This window comes from Lactuca sativa, chromosome 5, assembly GCF_002870075.4.
Source record: "Lactuca sativa cultivar Salinas chromosome 5, Lsat_Salinas_v11, whole genome shotgun sequence".
Classification (NCBI taxonomy): domain Eukaryota; kingdom Viridiplantae; phylum Streptophyta; class Magnoliopsida; order Asterales; family Asteraceae; genus Lactuca; species Lactuca sativa.
The window spans coordinates 363,975,555-363,983,772 of NC_056627.2; the positions used below are offsets into that span (position 1 = coordinate 363,975,555).

General features: G+C 33.1%; 1 long non-coding RNA gene across 1 annotated transcript; it reads left to right on the plus strand.

Moving 5' to 3' along the window:
- The first annotated feature begins 5,089 nt into the window (after window positions 1-5,089).
- On the plus strand, window positions 5,090-7,192 carry LOC111901069 (uncharacterized). Its single transcript, XR_002853403.3, has 2 exons — window positions 5,090-6,204; window positions 6,728-7,192. It is a non-coding gene; the product is annotated as an uncharacterized LOC111901069 (long non-coding RNA).
- Window positions 7,193-8,218: the final 1,026 nt, after the last annotated feature.

The window sequence follows — 8,218 nt, forward strand, 5'->3', positions numbered from 1 at the left end:
TGTTGAGTTCTTTCGACATTAGTTTAGTACAAATATCTTTAAATCTATTTAAAATAGTATTATAAAGGGGTGTTTAGTTGTTTATATAACTATAAGGTCATTAAGTAATTATGGGGGGTAGTTTTTGTAAATTCAATTACTATAAATAAGAGGCTTGGGCTCTCATATTTCTTGCACCATTCTCTTGATTCAAGAGTCTTTCTCTCCTTATCCCCCGAGCATTTCGGTCCCTCGTGATTCGACTTCTCTTTCTGTAGTTTTAGTATAGTAAGGTGAGCGCTGAAGCGCTGCACGAATCTTTCTTAGAAAGATTCAGCGACGAAGTTCTGCCCCTGCAGAGCCCGACTCCTAGCTAAAATCCCCTTGTAAGTAAGTTATGCTTACCCTATTTTAAATATAGTTTATATTTAAAATTAGTATTGTTATTATAAATTATAATAAATATTTGAGCTATTATTATGACTTATATAAGTGTCGTTATAATATCTTTTTAACTGCTCGCGGTACGGGGAATCTGGTTTAAAGGGCCGCATAGGGTTGTTGGATTTCAGAAGTGCTATATGCCAAAATGGTCCTGCCCTCCAGTGTTTTATGTCTGGCCCCTGTTTGTACATAGTGGTTGGAAAGTATTGTTTAAACGCTTATATAATAATAATAATAAGACTAATAATTAGTCACGGTAAATATTAGACTAAAATCTAGTGGTAATAATACTAGGTTTCGTCGAAGGAAATTATTTTAAAGTAAACGAAGCGTTGTCCGAGTACCGAGTCACCACCTTCTCAAGTGAGTGCATAGTTACTTTCATCTTACACATAGATATGAAGTATTTTATATAAACTACGTGCTATGTGTGCACATTATCTGAATACTTGCTGTCTATGCTGGTTGAACGTTTTATACATGTTTTAAAGGACTTAAACTGTATACGTATTTTATATATACGAAAATGTTGGGTATGAGATGGGTAGATGAATGATGAGAGATAGAAGATGACGTGAGTATACATTGGCAGCTACAGACTTAGTGCCTATGGGACAAACACCGGTAGCTATGGACTTAGTACCTTTTAGACGTTGGTAGCTATGGATTTAGTACCTGTAGGAATTGGTAGCTATGGACTTAGTACCTGTTGAACATTGGTAGCTATGGACTTAGTACCTATTAGATAAAGACTGGTAGCTATGGATTTAGTACCCGATGAATAGACTATAGCAGCTATGGAATTAGTGCTTTATGAACGAACATTGGCAACTATGGATTTAGTGCCAGTCCCATAACCCTGGAAGTAAGGGACTTCGGAATAAACGAATGCAGGATAGATGACTCTTAGGTTAAATCCTTAAAGAGTAAAGAAGATAATGGGGATGGGTAATTGGGTTGATTGTTTGATTGAACATAATAATTATATTATTGTGGGTTGAAAACCCTATGTACTCACCAGGTTTCCCAACCTGACCCACTCAGTTTATGTATATCACAGGTGACGAAGTGAAGTGACATTACACTGAGAGATTTAAAAGAGATGTAGATCACTAGTGTAAATCATTGTAAGTTCTGTTTATGCTTATGTTTCGGTATTAACGATGACATCCCAAACATTTTAAAATGAAATAAATACGTTTCTTCGAAAATGTTTTAATAACGTATTTACCATGTTTTTCTGGGAACAAATTCCGCAACCTTTTTATAAAATGAAGTACTCTGATTTTTATAAAGCATAAACAAAATCGGTCTTTTCTGGCCGTGATTTTGGGGATGTCACATTATCATGTGAAGCAGAGTTTATGGCTGCAACTCAGGCAGCTTGTCAAGGCATATGGCTTCGCAGACTCCTTATTGAAATCACTGGACATAAGGTACCTCCAATTGACCTGTTTGTAGATAATAGGTCAGCTCTTGACTTAATGAAAAATCTAGTTTTCCATGGGCGTAGCAAACACATCAATATAAGGTATCACTTTATAAGAGAATGTGTAGAGGATGGGGAAATAGTTGTCAGTCATGTGTGTGGGACAAAGTAGAAAGAAGATATTCTTACAAAGTCAATGGCAAGGGTGAAGTATGAAGAAATAAGAGACTTGATTGGAGTAAAGTCAATCACAAGATTCTGAATTAAGGGGAGAATGTTAAAACTAATTCAGTAATCTTTATTGAATATGCATGTTTTATGTTAGGAAGAATAAATCAAAGGCACATGATATCTAAGTACCTGGTCTTTAGCTAGTATCCGAAAGTTCCTATTTTCATGCACGTTTTTTTTGTTTAAATAGTCTAGCTATGTACGTGACTGGAAGGTCACTTTTCTCTATTATCAAGCTAAATAAGAAAAGCCTCTAAAGCTTTGTATACTCCAGTCCTTGTCCAGATTACTAAAACAACATAGATATTCCAGTATTGCCCTTCTATATTTTGTCCCTTGTACAGGTTGCTTTCTTGACCCCATTTCCATTTTGGTGTAAAGTTCCTATTGTTGTTGCTAAAGTCCAACAATAACATCCTACCAATATTTTAACACATGATAACACCCTACTTTCATTTAAACATATATTAACTTCTTACTTTTATTTTTAATAAACAATAGCAACGTACTTTTATTTTCAACCCAATATAGAATCATACTTTTCTTTTTAACCCATAATTGCATCCTAATATCATTTTAAACATAATAGCATCCTACTTTTCTTCTTAACTCATAATAACATCTTACTTTTCATCTCATCCCTATAATAACATCATACTTTTCTTTTTAACCTATAATAGCATCTAATAATTATTTTAAACACATAATAGCATCCTCCTTTCATTTTTAAAACATAATAGCAGTAATCATTCAAAATTTTCATTCTAAAACAATAACATACAAAGTTTGTGTCTAAAAGACAAACCATCCAAATTTTTTACAATGTTTATGACAAAAAACAAAAAAAATACAATTAACCAAAATTGAAAAAATATCATGCAATTAACCAAAACAAAATGTCAGAAACCAACTAAAATTTTATTTTCTCATTGCAACAAAATATCTCATCATTGTTTCTCTTGCAACAATTCATCTGTTTGATACATGAAAATATAAATAAATTATATTAAGAGTTTTAATGGGTGTGGAAAAACACCGCATGTTAATGCTAAGCGAGCTTGTTTTTGTGCATAAAAAATTTTAAAATATAAGGATAATAAATGAATTACCTAAAATTGACATACAAGCTTTTTTGAAATGACAAATCTAATTTACTCCTATTCTATTCGTAATACCACATATGTTCCAAGTGATACTTGAACCATCAACATCATGGAGGGAGGCACACACCACACCGTTAGGACAAAAGCCTTTTGGTAGCATATGAGTTTTGAACAACAATTCATCATCCTTTTGTAGTTGATAGATGCCATTTTATGCATGTTTTAGGGTAGTTTTTATTATCATTTAGCATCATATTGTGTACATTTGCATGTCATTTGTTTAAATAATGTTGAACTCATGTCTTTTATCAAAATTCTCGTACTGCTAACATTTTTGTGTTGTTTTCAAATAGTTCAAGTGGAGCAGTGCTTTGGGAGCAGTTGGATGCATGTTTGAAGCTTAAATGGAGCTGAAACTAAAGAAGGATGCTAATGAATAACAAAGAGTGATTAAACTGAAGAATCACGTTCGAAACAAGCCAAAAATCAGTTTATGCGATCACAATTTCAGTTTCTGCGATCGCATAAGTGCCATGAAGTTTGTCAAGGTCAAAATAAGTCATCTAGAGGCCATCTGAGGAGAAAAGATAAAATTTGCGATCGTATAGTGCATTTTTGCGATCGTATTTCTGACCCAAACTCCAAAAACTTCAGATATGGCTTCGTACTTCATTTAGACGCAATCCTGGAAAAAACCCTCAAATTTGTGATCGCATAAAGGCTGTATACTATCGTATTTTTGTGTCGTAACCTCATAAATTTAGAAACTTCATAAATAGCATCCAACATCATTCAGGGGCAAGTCTGGAAAAAGTCGGAATATTTGCGACCGTATATCTGAAAACTAAGATCGCATTTTTCGGTTTCTTTCTCCAGAAGCTTCCGTCTCACATATAAATACGACCCTTATCATCATATTAGAATATTAGACAATTCCAGATGACAGGAAACACTTATGAAGGCGATTTCTGATACCTTTCAACGATTCCTGGAGATCTGAAGGATGTAAATGATCTCATTCGTTTAGTTTAGAAGATTATTTGGTTAAAGTTTCTTCTTATTAGTTTAGATTTGTTTTTAGCCATGTCTGGCTAAAACCCTAGTTTTCAGTTCTACAATAGACTATGACTTTTCGTGTGATTAGTTTTCAATTTTTTGTATGGTTTTCTTTTTGTGTTTCTATCTAGATTTTTCAGTTTTGAGCTTAATGAATATTTCATTTTTAATTCTTGTTAGCCTAGTCACCTAGCTAGGGTTTTTATCATTCTAGTTAATCAGTTAATAGAATTCGTAATTGTTCTTGTCAACTTGTAATGAGTAACAAGTATCAGATTGTTTTCGTGTTGGGATTTAACTCTGATATAAGAGATAGATAGATAGATAGATGAGAGGGAGAGAGAGAGAGAGAGAGAGAGAGAGAGAGAGAGAGAGTATTTTGTAATTTAGTCTCAGGTTATTTCCAATAAAGACCCAATATTTACTGATTTTTTCGTTTTAAACCAAAAGGTTTGTTTGTTTCCCAAAAAAACCCAAACTTTTTGCAAAAACTTGTTTTTTGTCTAGTAACCGCGTGAGCAACCCATCTTCCTTTTCCTTTGCCTCCTTTGTTCCCTGTAGAAAAACAGACACACCTGCAATTCCAAATTTCACCATCGATTTACATAGTTAGTTGGTCTTGAATTAACTAATGAAAAAAGTGTTAATTGTGAATGCATATAAAATACATTATACATACCATGACATCCCATTTTATTTCCCTGGTTGATAACCCCACACATTTGAAGAACCATTCTTGCTAAAATCCATGCATATAAAATCTGACGAGGGTGAGGTTGTTTGGTTCTCGAGTTTAGGTGAATCGAGATACACAACAGGTAAGTTCTTCTTCTCCTTTTCTTTTTCTTTTTCTGTTTTGTTTTCGGATGAGGGTTCTCGATAGGAGGTTAAACCGAAGGGAAAGCAACGATAGGAAATTAGTTTTTTTTTATGTTGTTTCTTTTCTTCACTGATTCGGTTTGTTGCAGGTTCAGACTAGGCGACGAAGATAAACAGTAGCTTCATTCTTGGTTCAGAAGAAACAGTTGATAGGTAGTGATGGTTGTTCGAAGGATGTGGCGACGGGTTGGTTTATGTTTTTAGGTGGTCTCGGCTAGAGGTAGAGGTTCGAGTATCGATGGAAAAGGCGAAGGTGGAGATGTGGATTCGGTGATGATGAAAAACCGACGGCGGTTACCAGTTTCTGGATAAGCAAGGATGGAAAGGTCTCTAGTATCGGCTAGAGGGCAAAGAACAAAGCAACAATTTTTTTTTATGTTTTTTTTCTTTGATGCTTATGTTTTTTGATGGAGAAGATGAAGAGCAGCAGTAGGTTTTTTCTTCTGTTTGTGATGAAGGTTGTGTAAGGGAGGTCTAAAGTGGTGGTTATGGATTTGGTTTGTTTCGGTTCTAGATCAACGAAGGAGTGGCTCCAGTGGTGGGGTTCTCGGTAAAAGCTCTTCCTGATTTGTTTCAATCGACACAAAAGGATGGATGGGTACCCACTCAACCAGTTACAAGACAAAAAAACAAGTTTTTGCAAAATGTGTGTTTTTTTTCTGGAAAAAAACAAACCTTTTGGTCGGAAACGAAAAAAATAGTAAATATGAGGTCTTTATTGGAAATAAGCCTTTAGTCTCTTTTAAGAGAGAGTGTTTGGATAAATTAGTTTATTGCTTATTAGCTTATTGCTTATCAGTTTTTACAAAAACGTCCGTGGTAAGAATAAATAATAAGCAATAAACAAGGGAGAGAATGCTTATTAAAATCAATTTATTTAGTTTATTCTTACTTTAGCATTTCTATCTAAACCTTTAAACTTAATTTATAGCGCAGTCTAAATCCCAAACACCCTTTAGGTACCCTCTTAGAAAAAAAAAAAGTCTTTTTGACAGAACGCTACAACTTGACAAAGAAAACCCTTCCTCTGGCCTTCTTCATCATCAGAGCTCCTCTCTCATCTCGCCTCCATCATCGATTCAGGTACGCTATTGTCTTCTCTTCTTTCTCTCGGTCAATTCTAGGTTAATAGTTTTGTTTTGTTTCTCCACTGGCCTGCATTTCTTTCTCTGGTTCGTTTCATTTTCAATAAAAAAATGAATCTCCATCATTCGATTTTGGCATCAAGCAATATTGCATATATTTAATCTATCTCTTTGTTTTGAGCTAGGTATGTTTTATAAATTTTGTTTGAAATCATTTACGCCTTCCATGTGTTCGACAAAATGCCCCAGTCAATTATGCCTTTCACTAATGTCAATCGATGTCGGGGATGAAAGAGCAGTATTTATACGTTATTATGGAGGAGAGAATAAGAAATTTAGGATATGTTTTCAGAAATTAGTAGTCTCACTATATCTTGTCACTCTTAGCTACCACTACTGTTTATCAGTATTGGTCCAGTTGTGTTAATATTGAAGTTGGGTGTGCTTTTATATTGCAGAAATCTGTTATGTTGATTTTAAATTCGTGCAATTGAATAACCTTTTTCTCATTTTCAATCAAGTTCATTTTCAGGTATTGGTGAAAGGAAGAAGTTTGTTTCTCAATGGCACCACTTATAAACAGGTTTCCATTCGTAGCTACTCATTTGAAGAGAATGATAGCTAAGCTGAATGCAAATGATGAGAAACACACCATAAAATCATGGTCACGTGCATCTATGATCATACCCGAAATGGTGGGCTATCGTATTGCTATCCATAATGGAAAAAGACATCGTCCTATTCAAATTAAAGATGCCATGGTAGGCCACAAATTAGGGGAATTTGCACTTACACGTGCACGTAAGCCACAAAAACCACAAAATGTGAAAAAACCTGCAAAAAAGGGTAAATGATCAAAAGATTGAATCACTTTACTAAAACTTGTTAGATTGTATTTTGTCTCACATTTACACTTTATTTTTGTAATAAAGGCCATTACATTTGAACTTGTGTTGGTTTTAGCATTAAACATGTCTCATTTTCTATGTGTGTTTCATTTTTCCCAATAAAATTATAATTCGCACTACATAAATTATCTGAAGTACAATGCCCTAAAATGAATAATTTGGAAAACAAGGCTATAATATGGAAATATAGAATTAGAATACTATATTAAGGAAAAAAATAGAAAATGCATTGCTATTTTTTGCATTTTGCCCTACATATGTTGCATAGCTTGTTTTTACTTTGAATCAGATATAATCACATTTTATAAAAGTAATGTATGTATGTGTTTTACTGCTAATAATCACTTTTGATGATGTTTGTAATATTAGGGTATATAAGTAATTTTTCTTGACCAAAATAATGGAAAAAAGTAGATTGGTGTTCTTTGAGTTGAGAGATTGAACCTCAACCTACTAAAGAAACACTTTTTTTTTTTTAATTTTTTTTTATTTAAAGTTTAACTCAATTAGATCATAATTAATAGCTTCATGGATCGGCATTTTTGGTTTTAACGTGTACGTGTGTAGTTCCAAACCAAAAAACTTGACTTTTTTGCTTAAAGTACGATTTACTAATGTCTCTTATTAAATCAAGTAATGAAAATATCACTTCATATCCTTTTTCTTAATTTTCTAAACCGAAAACACGCTGCTATTTCTTTAAAGAATAAACTTATAGTATTAAATAGTTAATTGTTTGGGTTTGTCGATCATCTTTTATTATTTTTGGTATGATAAGCATTTTGTTGAACTATGTTTATTAGTTTCCAAAACAAAAACGAAATGGTTGCTTTATATGTAATGTTATTGAAATAATAATTATATTACAACTTTTTAAGTCTTCTCTATCTTAGATGATATATAATTTTTGCTTAAGCTAAACCAATTTTCAAACTTTTTTACTACATTTCTTCTTCATTCCAATTCCAACTCTTTTGTCCGAGATCAACACTTTATTTGATAATACATCACCGACAATAAAAATGAGCAATTTGTCGACATTAGAAAAGAGCTTTCCCATTTGATTATAATTTTCAAAACATACTTTATTTTTTCCATCACATT